We start from the raw sequence: 17892 nt of genomic DNA, 5'->3' as shown, positions 1-17892 counted from the left end.
GGGAAAACAAGTCACAGACTCTGAACCGCTTTGAAGAATAATTGTTTAAAATGGCCCAATGAAACGTTGCATTCGTTTCCCTGTAGTTGCTCCATATTACGTGTTGTCCCTTTAAAAAAAAACAGGTTTTGCTCTGGTTCTCAGTGCATCTTCAATTTTAAGATCTCCCTGTCAGCAGGTGTGCTTGCTGGTTTGTAACCACTGGTAAGTCCCTGCCACGCTGAACTTAACTTACTAAACAGATGTGTTGATGGATGCTGCTTTGGCCTCCCTACCAGTTTATTCTCTGACTTGATTGGTTTGGCATATAAAAAAAAAAAAAAAAAAAAAAAAAGTAAAGCGCAGCCAAAGCCAAGCATAGCTAACAAAAGAAGGGTATGTCATGACTGCACAAGATGTAGACCCGTTGAATTAAAGGTAATTGTTGCGGGTTTGATGATCACGCGACATCCCTTAATGCAGCAACGTTTGGTATTATCTTAGATAGGGTTGTTCAGTGCCTTGAGCAGCTTATCCGCAGAACTTGTTGTTCGCCTGTTTGTTTCACAGACTTCTTCTGCGCGCTTCAAGGTATTTTGTTAGCCTTAAATTATTTGAAACACTATTTTTCCCTGTCTTGGGCCATATCTGAAAATGCAGTGGCAGTCTGCTGGGGCAGCATCGCTTTCAGTTCCTACACAGCAGCTTTTTAATACTTTAATAGGGTCAGTTTGTATCTGGAATTTTTTCCCATACCAATCCATCAACTCTCGGTTTGGCAAGCATCAAGGCTCCGTGTACAGCCAATTTCTTCTTCAGATATTTCATTAGAAAAAGGGAGTTAGCATAATCATGGTATAGCCTATGCAGTTTTATTTTGGAGACTGATCTGACAGTTATTTTTTTCTACAGGGATTTTAAATTTTTGGAAGTACTAGAAAGAGCAGAGAGTATCCATTTCAGTATCCAATAACTTGTGATTTTGCAGAAGTTGATTTGAAAGGTGTTCGTTCTCAGGTGCTGGAAGTTGGGGGGTTTGGATTGACTTCAGAAGAAACAAACATGAACAATTCGGATAAAGCTGAGATGAAACAACTTTTTGCGTTGATATAGGCAAACTGCAAAAACTTAGTGGTTTTGCTATTAGAAGTATTTAGGGGCATTTAACTATTATGGCTTTAAGCAGCAATAAATGGTCCACAGAGCCTGCTGAGTGATCTGCTGATCCGATCACCTTTCCACACGTGTCCTGACTCCTGGCAATCGGACGTCTCAGGTCTGCAAATAAATAAATGAGTAAATATTGTGTTTAAAATAAAAAAATGCATATTCGGGATGAATTGGTTGCTTGTGTTAACCCAAGATGGGTTGCTACTGTACTGTCAGAGGAGTCAGCAAAAGGTTTTCCTTTGCTCAGAGTTGGATTCTTCTCTAATCTGAGAAAGACTAAATCAAATGGAATTGACTGAGCAGAGGGGAAAATTCTTTACAAGACAAAAGCTTTTTGACTTCGTTGGTCTTGTAGTTAATAGCATCTGTTGCTCGACGAGGACTGAAAGATTTCAAAAGTGTTGCTGCATACGTTAGGTTGTACGGGGACCAGTGGGGCTTAATGTTGTAGAGACCATCGAAGATGTCCATAGGGGTTGGCTGTCCTGACTTAAGCCCGTTATCAAGGTTCCTGTCTCCCGCTACCCAGCTACGCTTTGCAGTTCCTTCAGTGAGTAAATGTTCCCTCCACAGAGGGGCTGTGGAGTCTCCATCCATGGAGATCTTTAAAGTCCAATTGGACACGGTCCTGGGCCACCAGCTCTAGGTTGCCCTGCTTGAGCAGGCGAGGTGGACCAAATGTTCTCTAGAGGTCCCTGGCAACCTCAACTACTCTGCAGAAATTTTACTGTGGTATTAATGGAGAAGTGGTTTCTCCTTCAATGAAAGAAGCTGAGACCTGAAAAAAAAAATTGTAGCTATTGGGCATTTTAGCATAGGTTGCTTCCAAAGGAAGTACGTACATAGACCAGTTCATTTGATACTGACCTTACCATAAGCGTACTATTTATTTTTTCAATTCATCTTTCCATAGTTACAGTACTGAAATATGAAAACAGCACTAATAAATGATACTGTGTCGTTATACTGTTGAATAATGGGGGAGTTTTTTGTTAAACCATAACTGGCGTTTTTAGGAATGTCATCATAGAATTATCTTTATTTTGGCTTTTCAGAGTTTAGGGAGGTGGTTTAACTTTTCATAATTTATTAGTGCTTATAATATAACACGCTTCAATAGTCATTTGTAATTTTATTTGTCTTTTCTGATCTTTAACTCATGGGATGATTACTGCTGTTGTTATTTTGGTATGGTAACTGAATTTCCTAAGTTTGGTATATTTAGTCTTAAATATACTCACGTGTAGTAATTGCTCTGTGCGTGAAGTAGATAGATTCTTTCCCATGTAATGGCTCTCGCGCTTTTCTATATGTTTTTAACGGCAGCTAATAAATTAATGTATGAAATGTGCAATTTTACTTTGTGCCTTCTTAATAAAAAAATACAGTTTTTAAAAATCCTACGTCTAGTTGTAACTAACGTGGCTTTGTGGTGTTTTCTTCAGATCCTTATTGACGATGATGGTCATTGGAGGCATAAATATTGAAGAATATATCATTTACATACAAGATCTTTGAAATTTGTTTCCTTCAGACAGCAAAGGTAAGTAAAATAATATTATGCGTTTGTATATAAGTAATAAGTTAGATAGTTTTTGTCTTCAAAAATAACCAAAATTGAACCGCAGCTGAAGTTCAGGAGCCTGACTACAATTCCAAAAGTTTTAACTTCTTTTAGCAAGTTTATTTATGCTACTAAAGTGAAAAACAAGCAATATGGATGGAGCTCGTTTTCTTTTCCTCCTCTTAGTTACAAGAACATGAGTACTTAGCCTGGGTTTTTTCTGCATTTCATGTTATTCTGTATTCTTTCTTTCTCACGAGTTTTTCAAACTGCAGATCATTTGCAATATCTGTCTGTGATGAGAAGCAGGAATACTTTTATATGTAGTTGGGCATGGGGATTGCTACTGGAAAAGACAAAAGTTATGTGGAAAAGAACTAGCGAGCAACACGCAAAGTAGAATAGTGGTCAGTTTCTTGAAGATTTCTGCGGAATTTTAGAAATGTGACTTCTTTTTAATTGAATATTAAAGACAAATCTGATGTGCGCTCTGCTTGTACTATTTATTTTGGATGTGTGGCCTTTTGATCAAAATAAATGCTAGATATTCAGGAGAGTTTTGTTTGTGTATTATTTTTTTCTATTTTGAAACTAACTATATAAAACACTCTAGGTAATACTGGGAGGATTTTTTCTGTTACAGAAATAGAGCTAATTTTCCCACTCGTTATCTGCTGTTAATTTAATGTGTGGCAATATCTGAAATTTAGTGATGATTATATGGCAGTAGATTTTTGGTTAGCTGTACAGCTCATCTATGAGCAAAGCAATTAAGACATAATTTCAGAATATAATTGAACTCCTAATGGGGCACTTTAATTCACTAGAAATTTACATATTTGCTTTTCTTTGTTTTAGTAGACAGGTCCAAAATGAGGGTACAGCTTCATTTTTGAACTTCTGAATACAGCAGCTTCATCTGAGACGTTTCAAAATGAAGCATGTAAAATGCTGTTGAATAAGAGGATGGATAAGTTCATGAATAAGCTACTTAGTTCTCAAATCTGAACTTTGGATAGCTCTCATCAGCTGTTTATTTGGAGAATGAAACTTTTTGTGTTGTTAGGATGCTGTGACCCTATTGAAACTCTTTTTCACCTGCAGTGCAACACCATGCGATGCAGCACAGTGAAAACTGATCTACCTAGTACAAAGTTTGTTCAGTGTTTGTAACTAATTTTCTTCCTGTAGGCACGTCTGGGCAGCCCTGATCTGCTGGGAAAGGGCTTGTTCTGAAGATCTTTATAACTGATTTTTTCAAGCAGTATGAATAGAAAATTCTTGGAACTGCATAGCTAGCTCAGCCCCAGCGTGATGGAGCATCGGGGCTGGGACACACAGGGGTCAGAGTTCTGTCTCGCTTCTGCGTTACAAAAATGAAGTACCTCATTTATGTAGTGTTTGTAATGCATTTCTGTTTTACTGCCCCTTCAGTATCTTTTTACATGTCAGGTCTTTCCTATGAAACCCCCTTTTTGCCTTTTTGAGGGTTTTTTCAGCCCAAGTTTAACTGCAAGGACACTAAAACGTTATGTTACTCGTGTATATCACCATATGCAGTACGCACTGGCAGATGCATCTGGGCTAATGCAGCCCTGGTTCCATCGGGTTTTGCATCGTTCTGGGTTTTCTCAGCTCCCAGATGATGCTGTAAGAGGTGGGAAAGAGTTAAAAAGTGCAGCATGCATAACTGACTTACATGACCTAAAATAAGGAAACAAACAGTAGGTGTTTGTTAGAGGAAAGCTCAAATTATGAAACAAATGAAGGCAGTTCTCTCTTCTCTTTTTATTTTCCCCCCTTTTTTTTGACCCCCAGAACGGAAGACCTTTTTCATTTAAAAGGTAAACTCTACTGAGCTGAGAGAGGTTATTTATACCTCTGCCATTTTGAGGTTAAATTTTGGGGTTTGTTTTGTTGCTACTGTTTTCTTCAAGGATAGACCTTTGCGTATGTTTTCATTTGTTCTAAAATGGGGACCTACAACAGTTGGTAAAGGAAAACCAAATGTTTTCGGGGAGTAATTATCAAAGTTTGCATTTGGGCTAAGAGGAAACAGGTTTTGGACGGGAAAAACTGGGACAGGGGAAGTATTTATTTCTGTAAGGTTAATGTTTTACTGGTTATTTCCTTAGACTTTTAATATGTACATGTGGATAAACCTCAGAATGTTTCTGCTTCTACAAAATCCAAAAAAAACATTTAGCTCTCATTCTTGGCATCTTAGCTTTTGTTTCGCGCTCCTTTTGTCTACCAATACTAAAATGTTCACAGCCGTATAGGTATGTGCAGACACTGTTTCTATTCCATTTGATCTATTTTTAAATGCAAGAGCTTTTTGTATTTAATACGCATTACTGTGCTTGCAGTCTAATACTTCAAAACCTTAGTGACCTTGGTTCACCCACTTGTGCCTTCTACATTATCATGCAGTCTTTAATTATATGATAACATGCTATTTTTCACCATAGAAGGAAATCCTTGCATTAAATAGGCGGCATTTAATCAGTATGCTGCTATCTAGTATTTTTAATTGTTCAGTGTGTGGTTCCAGATCTCTCTACTGTGTAATTTTCAAACCTTGCTCTGCAGATAGAATTAAGAATTTGGCTTTATGCTTTACTATACTTTTTAGCAACAGCTTTTCTCGCAGTCTTTCTGGTAAAACCCAATCTCTGAAGCCCAGGTCATTTTGCAGAAACGTTTTTGGTTCTAGGAGCTTCCCTTGCCAGCTCTTTCGGTGGACTTTGTATGCTTTGTACAGTAGTTGCAAAACTGGAGTACTCACTCCATGAAAATTCTTTCAAGCCAGAAAAGCGAGAGCAGTGATCCTCCATGGAAAGCACAGGAATTGAAAGGCCCGTTGGCCTAGGAGTATTTTTTTGAAGTCATCATTTCATTCTCCTTGGTTCTCAGTTTCACACTCAGCCATTCTTACTTGTACCCTAGTTCCTTGTTTCTCACGTCTTGCGTCTCTGTTTTCGTTCTCCCTCATCCAAGCAATTTCTAATGTCAGCCGGTTTCTATTTCGTATTTGTTATCTATTCTCGCACAGTACCAGTCTTCCCTCATTTCACTTACTCTCCAGAACTACGGTTCTATCCTGGCTCCAGATTTGCACCCCTTTTTCTCCGGCTGAGTGCACAGATGGGTATTGAAGGTTGCACATCTTTCTGCCCGTGCTCGGAGACAGCTGGTGCAAGTCAACTTCAGTATAACAGCCTTGTACCTACTTCGGCGTGACTGCGAAGTGCTACGGAGGAGCCGAGCCTGCCTCCGTGCCGTGCTAGGAAGGCTACGCACAACCACAGTGCGAAGATCAGCAGTCTGCCAAACGCCGTCCTTGCTGTAGCGACACTTGGCATTTCCGAAACTGTATGTTTCAAAAAGCTCTCAACTGTGTATTAGAAAACAGTTTGGAATTTGTGGGCATTTTAATTATACATGTAGCAGTTTTAGCATGAACACTGTGGATTTTCTTCATCTGTAAACTGAGATGGCACTTACTGATTTCTACTACTTATTTCAGCTGTGAAAGAAACCAGAACGATACATTACAAGTCCTCATAATATTTTTTTTTTCTTGTTAATCACATAGAAGGGCACAAAAAGGTATCATAGAAATATAGCATTAATAAAACAGAAAAATGGTTATGCAAACTTAAGGAGGATGAGTGAGGTTCACATCTTTCTTATGTTTTATCTTTTTAAACAGTACATGGAAAATTCTAGTAGCTAGATAGAATTCTATACGGTGCAAAAAATGATAGACATGTTTAGTCCCCTGTGCCACCTCCAGCTGCAAGCCATGTAGCCTTTGAGAACTTTTTGAACTGCGTAATTCTGGGGCTCGTGATATATCACTGCACAAAATTGGGCCTCTCACTATCCAAACTTCAGAATTTATAAGGCTGTTTAATTATACTGAAGTATATAACATATGACTTGGCGCTGCATACATAGTGCTTCTCTAAATAGTTTGTCTTAGAACTGTGTCATTACTAATGTTTTGATTGTAGTTATTCTAAGACAGAAGGAACGGTGTCGTGTTGCATCATTTTTCTCCCTAAAGCAGTCTGCAGTCCGGATTGACAGACAATTTTTCCTGAGTTGTCATTAAAACCAAGGAGCCCAACTGTCTTTTCTGAAGCCCTAATGTTTTTCTGAGAACAGTCAATTTTCTGTTCCTCTCTCATCTTTTAATATGAAGGAGTTGGCTTTTTGTGAAATCCCAAGTTACTTTCTCTAATGCAAGATGTAAACTAATTCTTCCTTCTTAAATTTAATAAAGCGAAACCTACTTCATTTGAAAGTTACTTCTACAGAAATTAGTTAAAGGAAAAAAAACTTACATTCCTATAATGTTGTTCTACGATATCACTACTTTTAGGTGCATTTTAGAGCCAAATTTTAGAGTATGTTTTAAATATAGTAGATGTGTGATAGGTCATTCTCTGCCTTAGCAGAAAATTTTGTACCTCTTCTGCCAAGTTTTTCAAATTTCACCAGAGCAAGAAGTTTGTTTTCGACAGTGTCTATTTCTGTTCCAGCTGGTCTTTCTGAAACAATTTTCAGATAACATACGAGCTGACGTTTTGAACTTTTTTCTTGATGCAGGTACTGTAAATAAATACTGCAAAATACAAGGGCTTTCTATTTTGAAAAATAGGGACCGAGGGCACCCTGAAAAAAAGTAAATATTCCCAACACGTTTTTATTGTTACCAAATTAATCAAGCTCAGTAGTTTAATTGTAATTTCAAAGTTAAGTAATTAAATAACGCAAAAATTTCTGATACTGCAGTAGATCTCTTTAAAATTAAAAACATGATAGCACAATGGTTAAAATTCACCTTTTTTAACATGTAAGTTTTCTTAGCAAGGCTAGCCATGCGTGCACACAGCTGCTGAATTAGTTGTCGTAAGGTTTCATACAGTCACAGCAACATGGATGTCTCCAGAAGGTTATGGGGTTTTTTTTATTATTATTTCGGTTCGTGATATTAGATAGTTTTACAAATATCCATCCTCATTTTTTCCCGTAATACATCAAGAAATTTCTGTGAAATAAAAGCCACATCATCTTTGCTTTTCCTTAAAGAGCTGTGGGTTTAAAATAACAGATAATAGAACTACTGTCATCATTTGTTAATTACACAAAATATGTAAAGGAAGAATGTAGTTAGAATGTAATATCTACTAAATTATTCGTTTCTGTTGTAGCACCAAACCAAATTCAGATCTTCGCTTCCTTCTGAAAAAACACTGTTCTAAAAAGAAGCTCAAGGGCAGCAAATTTAAAATTTAGCTGTTAATGAAATCCTAGGAAACCATTGTTTTTCTTTACATGAAGATTGGCTGAATGGTTGTGGAGGTGGGTTTTTTTTCTCCATTTTGCTTTTTAATTTTGTTTTATTTTCCCCATACTATAAATTGACATCCTTGGAGGCCCACTGTCACGATGAAAGTCTTATCAAATGGTTAAGGAAAGTGAAAATAAAATAAAAAAGAGAGTTGTCTGGGCTGTGGTTCATCAGCCAGTGGTTGGCTTGGCAAACTGGTGCTGGTGATTCTGACCAGCGGCTGTGTGTCCCAGATACAGGGGTCCCCACAGCAAAGGCCTGGCCGAGTTGGCTTTTCTCCTCGTTTCTGTCCTCGTTATAATGTACAGGGAGAGGGCGCAGGAGCTTTCCTTGACTTTGTGTTGAGCTGTATGCAGTTGTCTCCAGGTAAGCAAGAATGGGCTCCTGTAAAGGCACTGGTGGGAAGGGGTGAAGGCTTGGTGCTCCCGTGGCTTCGCGTACAGCCCTGGGTACCACCAGGAGCTGCAATCTTTATATTCCAAGTATAGCCACAACAGTTCCCTACAATTAGAAATAAGAGCTTTGAAATGGAACTAACTTGTTCTTGATTTTGTTGGTTTATCTTTACACGAGGCATCGTCATTTTTCAGATTCTTAACTGGCCTCTGCCAGCGCATCTCTGCTGAAGGGAGATCCCTGCCCCTGTTAGTTTCTGCCTGTCCAGCTCAGTGAGTCTCAAACATCTTTGTCTCATGTCTTAGAAGGATCCCAGTTCCGTGAAACGCTTTTAAATTAAAACCAGTGAGGCTTTTAAATTCAAGCTCATGCAAAGTTTCTGAAGAAAAGAGCCACTCTTCCTCTGAAACCCTGTGCTGATACTCCAGAGCTGCCGTTCAAAATGGAATGTTTGGTTTTATTTTTTACCACGTTCCTGAAAAATATTAATTAGAGGTAAAATTTTCACCAAGGTGGTTCAGTAATTGCCACAATTGGCTTTAACTTAGTCTCCCAAACTAAGACTGTATCACTTCAAAGGATTCATTAAATTTCTTTTGGCCTTCATCCTCAATGTATGAAAGTTTATAGGTACCATTCGGAGAGTTGGGGCAAGAACACTTGAGCTTACGAAAAGGATAGGGGAACTAAACTTTCCATTTGAAAGGTCTCACGAAACGTTAAAATATCTCATCTTTTTTGATCAGCTCCATCCATTTGTTGTGTCCTTAATACGGGAACTAAAACTATTTAGGATATAGATCCCAGCATGACTTTTCCAAAGTAACTGTAATATCTTTGAGATTCATGTTGTTTAGATGTTAGAAAACAAAGTGCCATTATTTTTATACTATCGATACATAAATATAAATGCTCATTGTTGAATCTTGTGTACGATTTGATAATAATTCATGAGAAGGTAGCTACAAGATAGAATTCTCATTTAATTGCTGTCCTGACGAAGGGAACGGGGAATGAAGAAGGAAACAGGGCTGCAGGGTCACCTTCAATAAGAGCAGAAGAACAAAACCTCTATCATTTATATTATGTGTGTTATAATGTATATAATTTAACCTCACCTAAATAATTGTAACACAGCATTTTTGCTTATGCTACTAATTCTTGTTTGGAAGCTTTATACGTTTTCTACTGTAGACATCTCTATTGGTTCAGGTTCTTTTTTTTCCTTTAAGTTTCTTTTTATTTCAAGCACAGTTTAAGTATTTGAGTGACAGCAAGTGACATTTTCATAGGATAGATTCTGTAGGCAAACGAACAGTTGACAGTAGGCATAATGGCAGCCTGGAATAGTCTGACATGTAGGTGTTCTGACTGGAGGATTCTCTTTGTGCTGAATGAAGTTCTCATGTAGTAGCTTTCAGTTTATATTGTATTCTCATAGTATAGATTTAAATATATACCCATGACACATGCTTCAGATGGTTATTTTACACGATTTCATCTCTTGAAGAAGAAATAGTATTACGTAGTCTGAAAGGAAATTCAACAGACAGATACCGGCATTAGTCGGCGTCCTTGGCTTCTGCATTCTGTGGATGTGAAAGAGTGAGATATCTTCCAGAGGGGATAAATACACTGTATGTTCCCGTACAACATCTCTGTAATTAGTTAAGAACAGCACAGAATAAAGGTCTTGATTATTTTAGAAAGTAGAAGGGAGCACTTGGTCGTTAGTTGCATGCCAACTTCTGGCCTCTCTATGGACTTATAAACCCCAAATACTCATATTCGTGCAATCTTGGTAAAGTTATGGAGTACCTTGTGTGTAGTATGAAATTTCACAGCTGGAGAAAGTAAGAAAACTTTACCTGATTAAAGTTTAACGATAGTATTTCTGTTGACTTGCAGAAGTTTAGATAACTGCTGCTGGCTGAAAAACATGATGAATTCAACATTAACTGAGATGATACTAGTATATTATTTTGTTTGTACGGATGATTGATCAGTAGATCATTTTACTCAAATATCATTCTAACTGTTATAATACCCTTTAAAGTGTAAAAATCTTAGCAAACTGTCTTTGACTGTCAACAGAAATTTATGCACATGCCTTGATCAAGCTAATATTTATTAATAATATTGGTTTTAATCTTTGAAAAACAATTATTTGGAAATGGTGATGCTAGAGAAAAGCGCTGTTGTTCCTGCAAAGGGGCATTTTAAAATACATTGTTAATTCATTCATATTATGAAACTGCAAAGCGTATATCTTCCAGTGTACCAAGTTAGCAAATCGATGATTTAGATTATATTACTTAAAAAATGCCGCATTACCGATATTTAGCCGATTTCGCCATCTTTCATGTATAATATTTAAGAGTGTGGATAGTCCTGACGCCTTATCCGCACACCTGAAATCCTGTACAAACCAGTTGGTTTACAGCGTCAAAGACTGAGCAGAGTAAAACCTGAGCCAGACGCCTTTCTCAGCATCACGGTATAAAATTTGGTGGTTACTGCCAAATGTGTTTCCGTAATTCAGTTGGTTTTGTCTGTTTGCTTTGTACTTAAAAGACTTCCTTCTAATATCTCTTAAGTGGAAATTATTATGAAGAAGTAGTACATAGATAAAAATGATTATTTTCATGGTTTTTCTTAAGCTGGATTTTGTTGATCTTAAATTTGAAATGCATTTCAAATCTCTAAAAATAGGCATGCTATTTCAAATGACAAAACAAATTCACCTTTTGCCTACCTGTTTAAGATGGTGGGAGTACCGATCCTAACACACCTATTTTTATATAGTCCCTTTTCTTAAAAGAAGATCCTTGTGTTCACAACGTGAGCAGAATATCGATGTGTCGTTTTGGCAGCACGTTAGGTCTTGTGAAATGGTGGTGGTTTTGCCCTGCTGGGAGATAAGAAAGATCTTTCTAGGTTCTTGTTAGCAACATGGGTTGCTGCTTTGGGATGGGATACTGGTACGTTTTAACAAAAAGCTTGTCATTCCCAGTTTAACTGAAGAAAAAGAAGTTAAATGTCCACATGATAAGTCACCGGTTTGACAGAGATATTTCCAAATGCGGTTCGGTGCCCTCAGATTAGATTATCACGATTGTCCCATCTAAACATATAAAATTATGCATTCTTTATGAATAGTTTTGATTTGGGCTACAGGAATGCAAAGCTAAAATTCCATCGGAGACAGTAAAAGATGGTTTATAATTACAAATGAACCAGCCCGGCTGCAGCTGCGGGGAGGGGGTAGGGAACAAGCTGATGAGACTGAAAGAGCGAGGTCTGGAGACGTAGACCACACAGCGCATCGGCTGGGGCTCGTTTTGGAAACAGGGTGAAGAGAGACGAGCTGCATTTCCCATAGCTGCCGCCCCTCTCCCCGGTGAAGCAGACTCTGCGAACGCACGCTTAATGTACAAAGTTATATTTAAGTCCTTTTGCAAAAGAGTAAAGTGCAGCTGATCAATGATAAAATGCTTTCAAATTAGAAATACGTGTTGTTAAAGCGTATCTTTGAATGAAGATGGGAGTAGTGCCTTCAATTGGACCTAGAGTCTTCAGTTGTGTTTTCTGTCTATATATCTACTCTGCTTATTTTACTTTCCTGTCTAAGAGCGGTCTTTTTTTGGGGGCATGTAAGGGAATTAAAAACCCAAAGGCCAGGAGAGACCACAGTGACTGTTTTCTCGCTTCCTTCAGTATGCAAACGATTGTTTTTTGCAGAACCTGGATTAAAGCTCGCCTCTTTGAAAGCTCCCTGATCTTGTTTCGAAGCCTGGAAGTGATAGTGAGCTCACCATTTCACCTAGAAAATGTTTCCATACTTAATTGCCTGTAATAATAAGAAAATATAAATATAATTTTATATAAAAAAAATTAATACTGCTCTACCTTTCATCTGGAAGGACTTAAATATTTTCTCTTTGCTTATACTCACTAAATCTTTCATAATTCTGTTGTTGCTTGTTGTTGTTATAGTATGATATACTTTCTTCCTCTCCCTTAGCTGTACACATGCTTTAGCATTTCCTCGCACTATTTGCAAAGAAAAAACGATGCCAGTTGGGAAAAGTTTGTGAAAGCCATTTATGTGAAAATTATCCACCAAATTGTGCTCAGAAACACAGCCAAACACACTTTTGCTATGGCTCTCTAGCATAAAATTGATGCATAGCGTACTAAGTTTGCAGCTATACTACTGGCATGCCTTATTGCTTTATCCCCTAAATTGCTGACAGAAACAATGTGGTAGACGTTAAATAGAATTTAGAGATTTTTCGGAGGCGAAAACATTTATTAAGGCTAGTGCTGCCACAAATATATAGTTCAACACAAAGTTCTGTGATAGGGAAAAATTACATTGCTGTATATTTAGAGCCTACACTCCAGATATAGAGTTAGGCAGAATCCCGCGGTGCTCTGCGACCGGCACGGTCCATCCTTCCCCGTTACGGAGCTCGTCTGGAGGAGCAGCTAAAGCTGTAAGTGACTTTTAGGTTCAGGTCAGGGGGGATTACATTTTTGACTGGAAGGAAAGAAGGGTCTGACATCCTCCTCCACGATCAATTCCTAAATCCGGAACTAAGTATATAAGAAGTAAAACCAATTTAGCCCCTCAGCCTGGGAACTGAACCCGGCGGCGTTGCTGGCAAGTGGGCTGAAGGGGAGGGAGGCAAGGAGGGCTTGCAGGGGACTATAGGTTCTTCATTACGTGTTGAAATAGCAGGGCCATGTTCCTTAGAGTAAGTTTTAGCTTTGATTCAAGTTCATATAATATTTACAATAATGGGATGTATTCACTGGAAGGGAGAAAAAAAAAAATCCAACATAGAAAATGGCTACTGGACTGACACAACAGCAAATTATTTCTTTAGGTAGAAATAGAGATTTATAAAACATGAATTGAGGATTTGACTAGATGTTTTAGCGTTGAACTGTATGTGGTTATTTAGTGATAATAAAAAGGTGATTTTAAAGCAAACAGATTTGAGGATACAGTCAACGTTCGTATGCAATTACTGAAGTCTGAGTTAGGTCCTGGTTCCTTGGAAATTGATGGTAGAACTGAAAAAGCATTTCAGTTATGCTCACAAAGTACAGTGCTGTACTGATTGAAGTGTGTTTCATTGTTATATTTCAGATAGGCATCTCGTTTGAGGTATCTGGCCTTTCTTCTGGATTTGACACATTTAGGTATTTTTGCAGCCAGCATGTTTTGTAATAGGAGCTCTAGACTACGGATTCCGGATCAGTTGAATTTTTTTTGTCTGTGCTTGAGCTCATCTGGTATTTTGTCCCATCTAAAAACTGTTCATTGGCAACATTAAGGGACACTGAATGCTGAAGCCATCTCTGTCATTCATTTCCATCATTATTCTGCTCTAGTATAAGGTAAAAAATAAATATTATGGAGTAGTGTTGAAGATGTTTCTAATGAGGTTCTCTTGTGAAGATTTTCTAGAGGAAATAAGCATGGATTATTTTTTTTAGTGGATTTTCCCATAACTTCTGCAACTTGGTGATTTAAGTTCAATAAATTAGTAGATTCGGGCTTTGGCCAACACATGGGGGGTGGGGTAACCTCAGACACATCCGGATTTGTCCAGATCTATGTTGTATGCATTTGTCGTGTACTCCTCAAAGTTCCCTTCTCGGTGTGTGCTGAAGGAGACCTCTCCAGAAATTGACGTCTGTCCATGCAGTTGCCCACATGAGATCTTTAAAGACTGCAGCGACAGTCCTTTCAAAGGCCCCTGGGTACTTAAAGCACATGTTTTCAGGTGGGTTCTGCTTACCTGTCGTCATGCACTGCTCCCCCTGACCAGTTGCCCCCGTGGAGGCAGCGTACCCTGAGCTTGGCCTTGGCCGCTGCAGTTCCGGGCTTGACAGCAAACCAACATGCAGAAGTATTCCTGAAAACTCAAAGCAGAGAACGCTGAGTCGGTACGTTCAAGACTTTGAAGCCAAACAGGACAATAAAATCACAAACCTAAGCTGTGCTTCTAAAGACAGCATGCAAAAATAGCTAAAAACGTGCTACACCTTCAAGACAGTCTTTGAACAGTAGAACTTACTTTTTATTTAAGTTTCACTCGCCTCACCCTCATGCGGCTCTTGGTGTAGTTTTAAATGCGAATGTTGGTGATCTCTAGAGTCTGTAAGCTTTTTACCTGTGACATTTCATAACTGCTTAATAACGAGTGGTAGGGATAGCTGTCGACCTAATTAGAATGGTTAAATTTTTTAACGCTCTGCTTTCGATAGATTTCACATGTGATATCTTTGGATGTATTTTGACAGGAGTACGAGATGTGAGGCCTTTGGCCAATCCTTTTCAGGAATCAGACTGTCTCTTCATCTGTTGTTGGTTCAGTGGTTCATGCGTACAAGTCCAAAAACGGCTTTAGAGATTTGGGATGCAGGAGAACAGCTTTCCTGTGTGTCTGTTAATTTACTCTGATCCGTAAAATTCTTGATGACTTACCAGAAGGTTTCTATTCCATGTGTAGTACACTTTGGACATTTCACTAGTGTGGTGGTGAGTATAGCATTTGATAGTAGGACATCAACTCGGGCTTTTGTGGTGGCCGCTTGCATGGTGAGAGCGTGGTTCTTCGAGTCCCGTGTGATGCCGAGGTTTTTGACAGAAACTGTGTGTTGCCGTTTTGCAAGGTACCAGTGCGTATCCAGGAAGAGATGAAACGGAGTAAATTGGTTTAGGAAAACTTGTACTTGAAAAGATGGTTAAAAAATACCAGGTTTTGCAGTGTTTCAAAGGGTGCTTCCCAAAAGAAGCTTAATAGCTGATAACTTCACCCCGTTAAAAGTAGGGTACCTCAACAGTTGGGTATCCCTAGGTCGTCACGGAACGATTATAAAGGCGGGAGGAAACATCACAAGTGGGCTGCGGGACTCGGAGTGATCCCTGCCCAGTAGTAACGGCACACGGGGACTTTTATATAATATATGTGACTCTAAAGCAAGATACTTACCGATGACTAAGTTAGAAGTTACAGACTTTCAGCTCGTTTTGCACGGTTTGACGAAGTTTCCTATGCTAAGGGAGGTGGGGCTGGCAGCAGGGAGAGCGGGAGGGGAAGGAACGAGCCCGTGCCAAGGGGCACAGGGAAATGTGATTTATTACATAGGCACCTACAAAATATTTTACCTTAGCATCATATGCTGTCAGTTCTGGTTGCTTTCATAATTTCATCCTGCTTTTTCGTTTTGTAAACTATTTATACTTAACATGTTTCTGTTGAAATAAAACTAACATTGCAGAAAGCTATCTGGTGACTGTTAGCATGCACCTGAACAGCAGTATCACTTTTTGTACCAAAAAAAATGGAAGAATATGTTTAGCATTGCTGTTAAACCAAAAGATACCGAAAATAAATTGGATGCCTGTTCCTTTTTGTCCCTTCTGAAAAACAAATCTATACCCAGAGTAATGCTATACCCTTGGCACTTTATTAAATCCAAAAATATAATAATTACTTAATAAAACAAAAAAGGAAATTCAGAGAATGTATAAGCTGATAATTAGAAAACAAAACAAAAAAAAAACCCGCTAAAGGGCATCGTGCAACTGGGGTTGCACAGACATGCAAAGAGCTGTTAGTTTGTCCTCGACGCAGTCCCTTGGCTTTCCATGTGGTCTGAGGTGTACGAAACCACTGGGAAGCACTGTCCATCCTCAGGGAGAGCAGTGAAGGAGAGATGTCTTTAGGGGATGGGAGAGCGGAGTGAGTCCTTGTGTCCCGTGTTTACAGTTCAATCTCAACCTCAGGATTTGTCTGCAGAGATGATGTTGGGTACAGTGGGCATCTGTGGTTTAACAGGACAGAAAGCTGGTCCTTCTTATACCCAAAATATGTGCATAGCTTTGTGCAGTACTCACAATTTTCTCTCAGGTTCATATGCTTCTCTTTCTTTCTCTTGTCATTTTCTTTGTCACTGTTCCTTGGCTAGGTCTGTGGTTGGGCAGGGGTGCAGATCATTGGGTCTCAGCCACAGAGAGAGATCGTGGAGTTATTTAGGTTGGAAAAGACCTTTAAGATCATTGAGCCAGCTGTAAACCTAACACTGCTGGGTCCACCACTAAACTATGTCCCTAAGTGTCGCGTCTACCCATCTTTTAAATACCTCTGGGGATGGTGACTCCACTGCTTCCCCAGGCAGCTCGTCGTGCTTCAGCTTCACTCCAGGGTGCTGAGCAGTGGGCTGAGAGCTCTGAGCTGCCAGACTGGGGAGCCTGGAGACGTGAAAGAGATTTTTGAAATGTTTTATGCTTTCCAGTACAGGAAGCGGGCAGGTGGCTGTCCAGCCCACCAACAGAAAGAATTATGCTTTGCTGTGGAGGAATCCTGGGGTATCCGTGTGTCTGGTATAGATGGGACAGAGGGGAGAGGAGGCACACCACCTCTGGGGGGTCCTGTGACACTCTGCTGTGATTTGAGAGAAAGAAAGTCACTTTAGTATATAGTGGGAAAAGAAAATGCGCCTTGCTCTAGGGTGCTGGAAATCAAATGGTTAATAGTATAAGAAATTTTATGGCGCTCTTGTAAATCTTACTCAGTTAAAGGGAATATAGCAATTCTAAATCAGCTGTCCCAGGAAATCAACACTGGTTTTAAATGTGTGCAAACTGAAAACAATCTATGCCAGAACTCCTTGTGTTAATGCCAGCTAAAAAGAAGAAAGAAAAAAAATCAAATTGATAGGCTTCGAAGTTGATAATTGTGCCTAAGTGCTATGCCTGTAAATCACAGAATAACGTTTCCACTGGCATAGCAGTTACTGTATGTAAATGTACATATAGTGCCTTTGCAATAATACCAAATACCTGTAATCCCGAGTTCCTTGCGAAGCTTGCAGCGTTGCAGTTACTAAAATACAACCTGCCATTTGGCTTAACCCGAGATGATTCCATGAATGTCAAATAACGTAATGCTAAGGATATTCAAAATTCATGCACAACATGGTGTCAGTATGTGTGACCTAAACTCCAGAGTAGCATAATGTGTTAAATTATCTTGCTATAGTTCCAAAAAGCTTCATGGATGAAATTTTTTAAAAGCGTTACTCTATAACAGTGAGAAATAAAAGCAAATTTTAAAATTCTACCTCTTCAGCTTTTTGGTTTCCCTTAGTTTCTTAGAACTCCTGTGTCTCAAACTACCTTTATAGTGTGACAGTCCCTGTGCGTGTCTGTAGTCATTTTGGGCAGAGACGATCTTTGCTCTGAAGGTGTGTTGGATCTACTTCTCGATATGACTCTTCACGCCTAGTTGCGTACATGGCAGTCTCCAAGCCATCTTCTGTTGCTGAGCGCACCAAAATTTGAAAGCGGAGAGTAAAATAAACTTATATTCCTTTTTATTGGTTTTAGGTGTTAGGCTAC

General features: G+C 39.0%; 1 protein-coding gene across 1 annotated transcript in view; it reads left to right on the top strand.

Annotated features, from left to right (window-relative positions):
* Nucleotides 1-2609: 2609 nt before the first annotated feature.
* Nucleotides 2610-17892, top strand: part of MBD5 (methyl-CpG binding domain protein 5) — a 93249-nt gene continuing 77966 nt past the window's right edge. Inside the window, exon 1 of the mRNA XM_082484627.1 lies at nt 2610-2692. The gene's annotated coding sequence lies outside the window, so the exon portion shown is untranslated. The remainder of the gene's footprint in view (nt 2693-17892) is intronic.

This window comes from Vanellus vanellus (assembly GCF_965231255.1).
Source record: "Vanellus vanellus genome assembly, chromosome: 5".
NCBI classification, from domain to species: domain Eukaryota; kingdom Metazoa; phylum Chordata; class Aves; order Charadriiformes; family Charadriidae; genus Vanellus; species Vanellus vanellus.
Note: the sequence above shows the minus strand (reverse complement) of the source record. Positions and strands in the feature narration are given on the sequence as shown.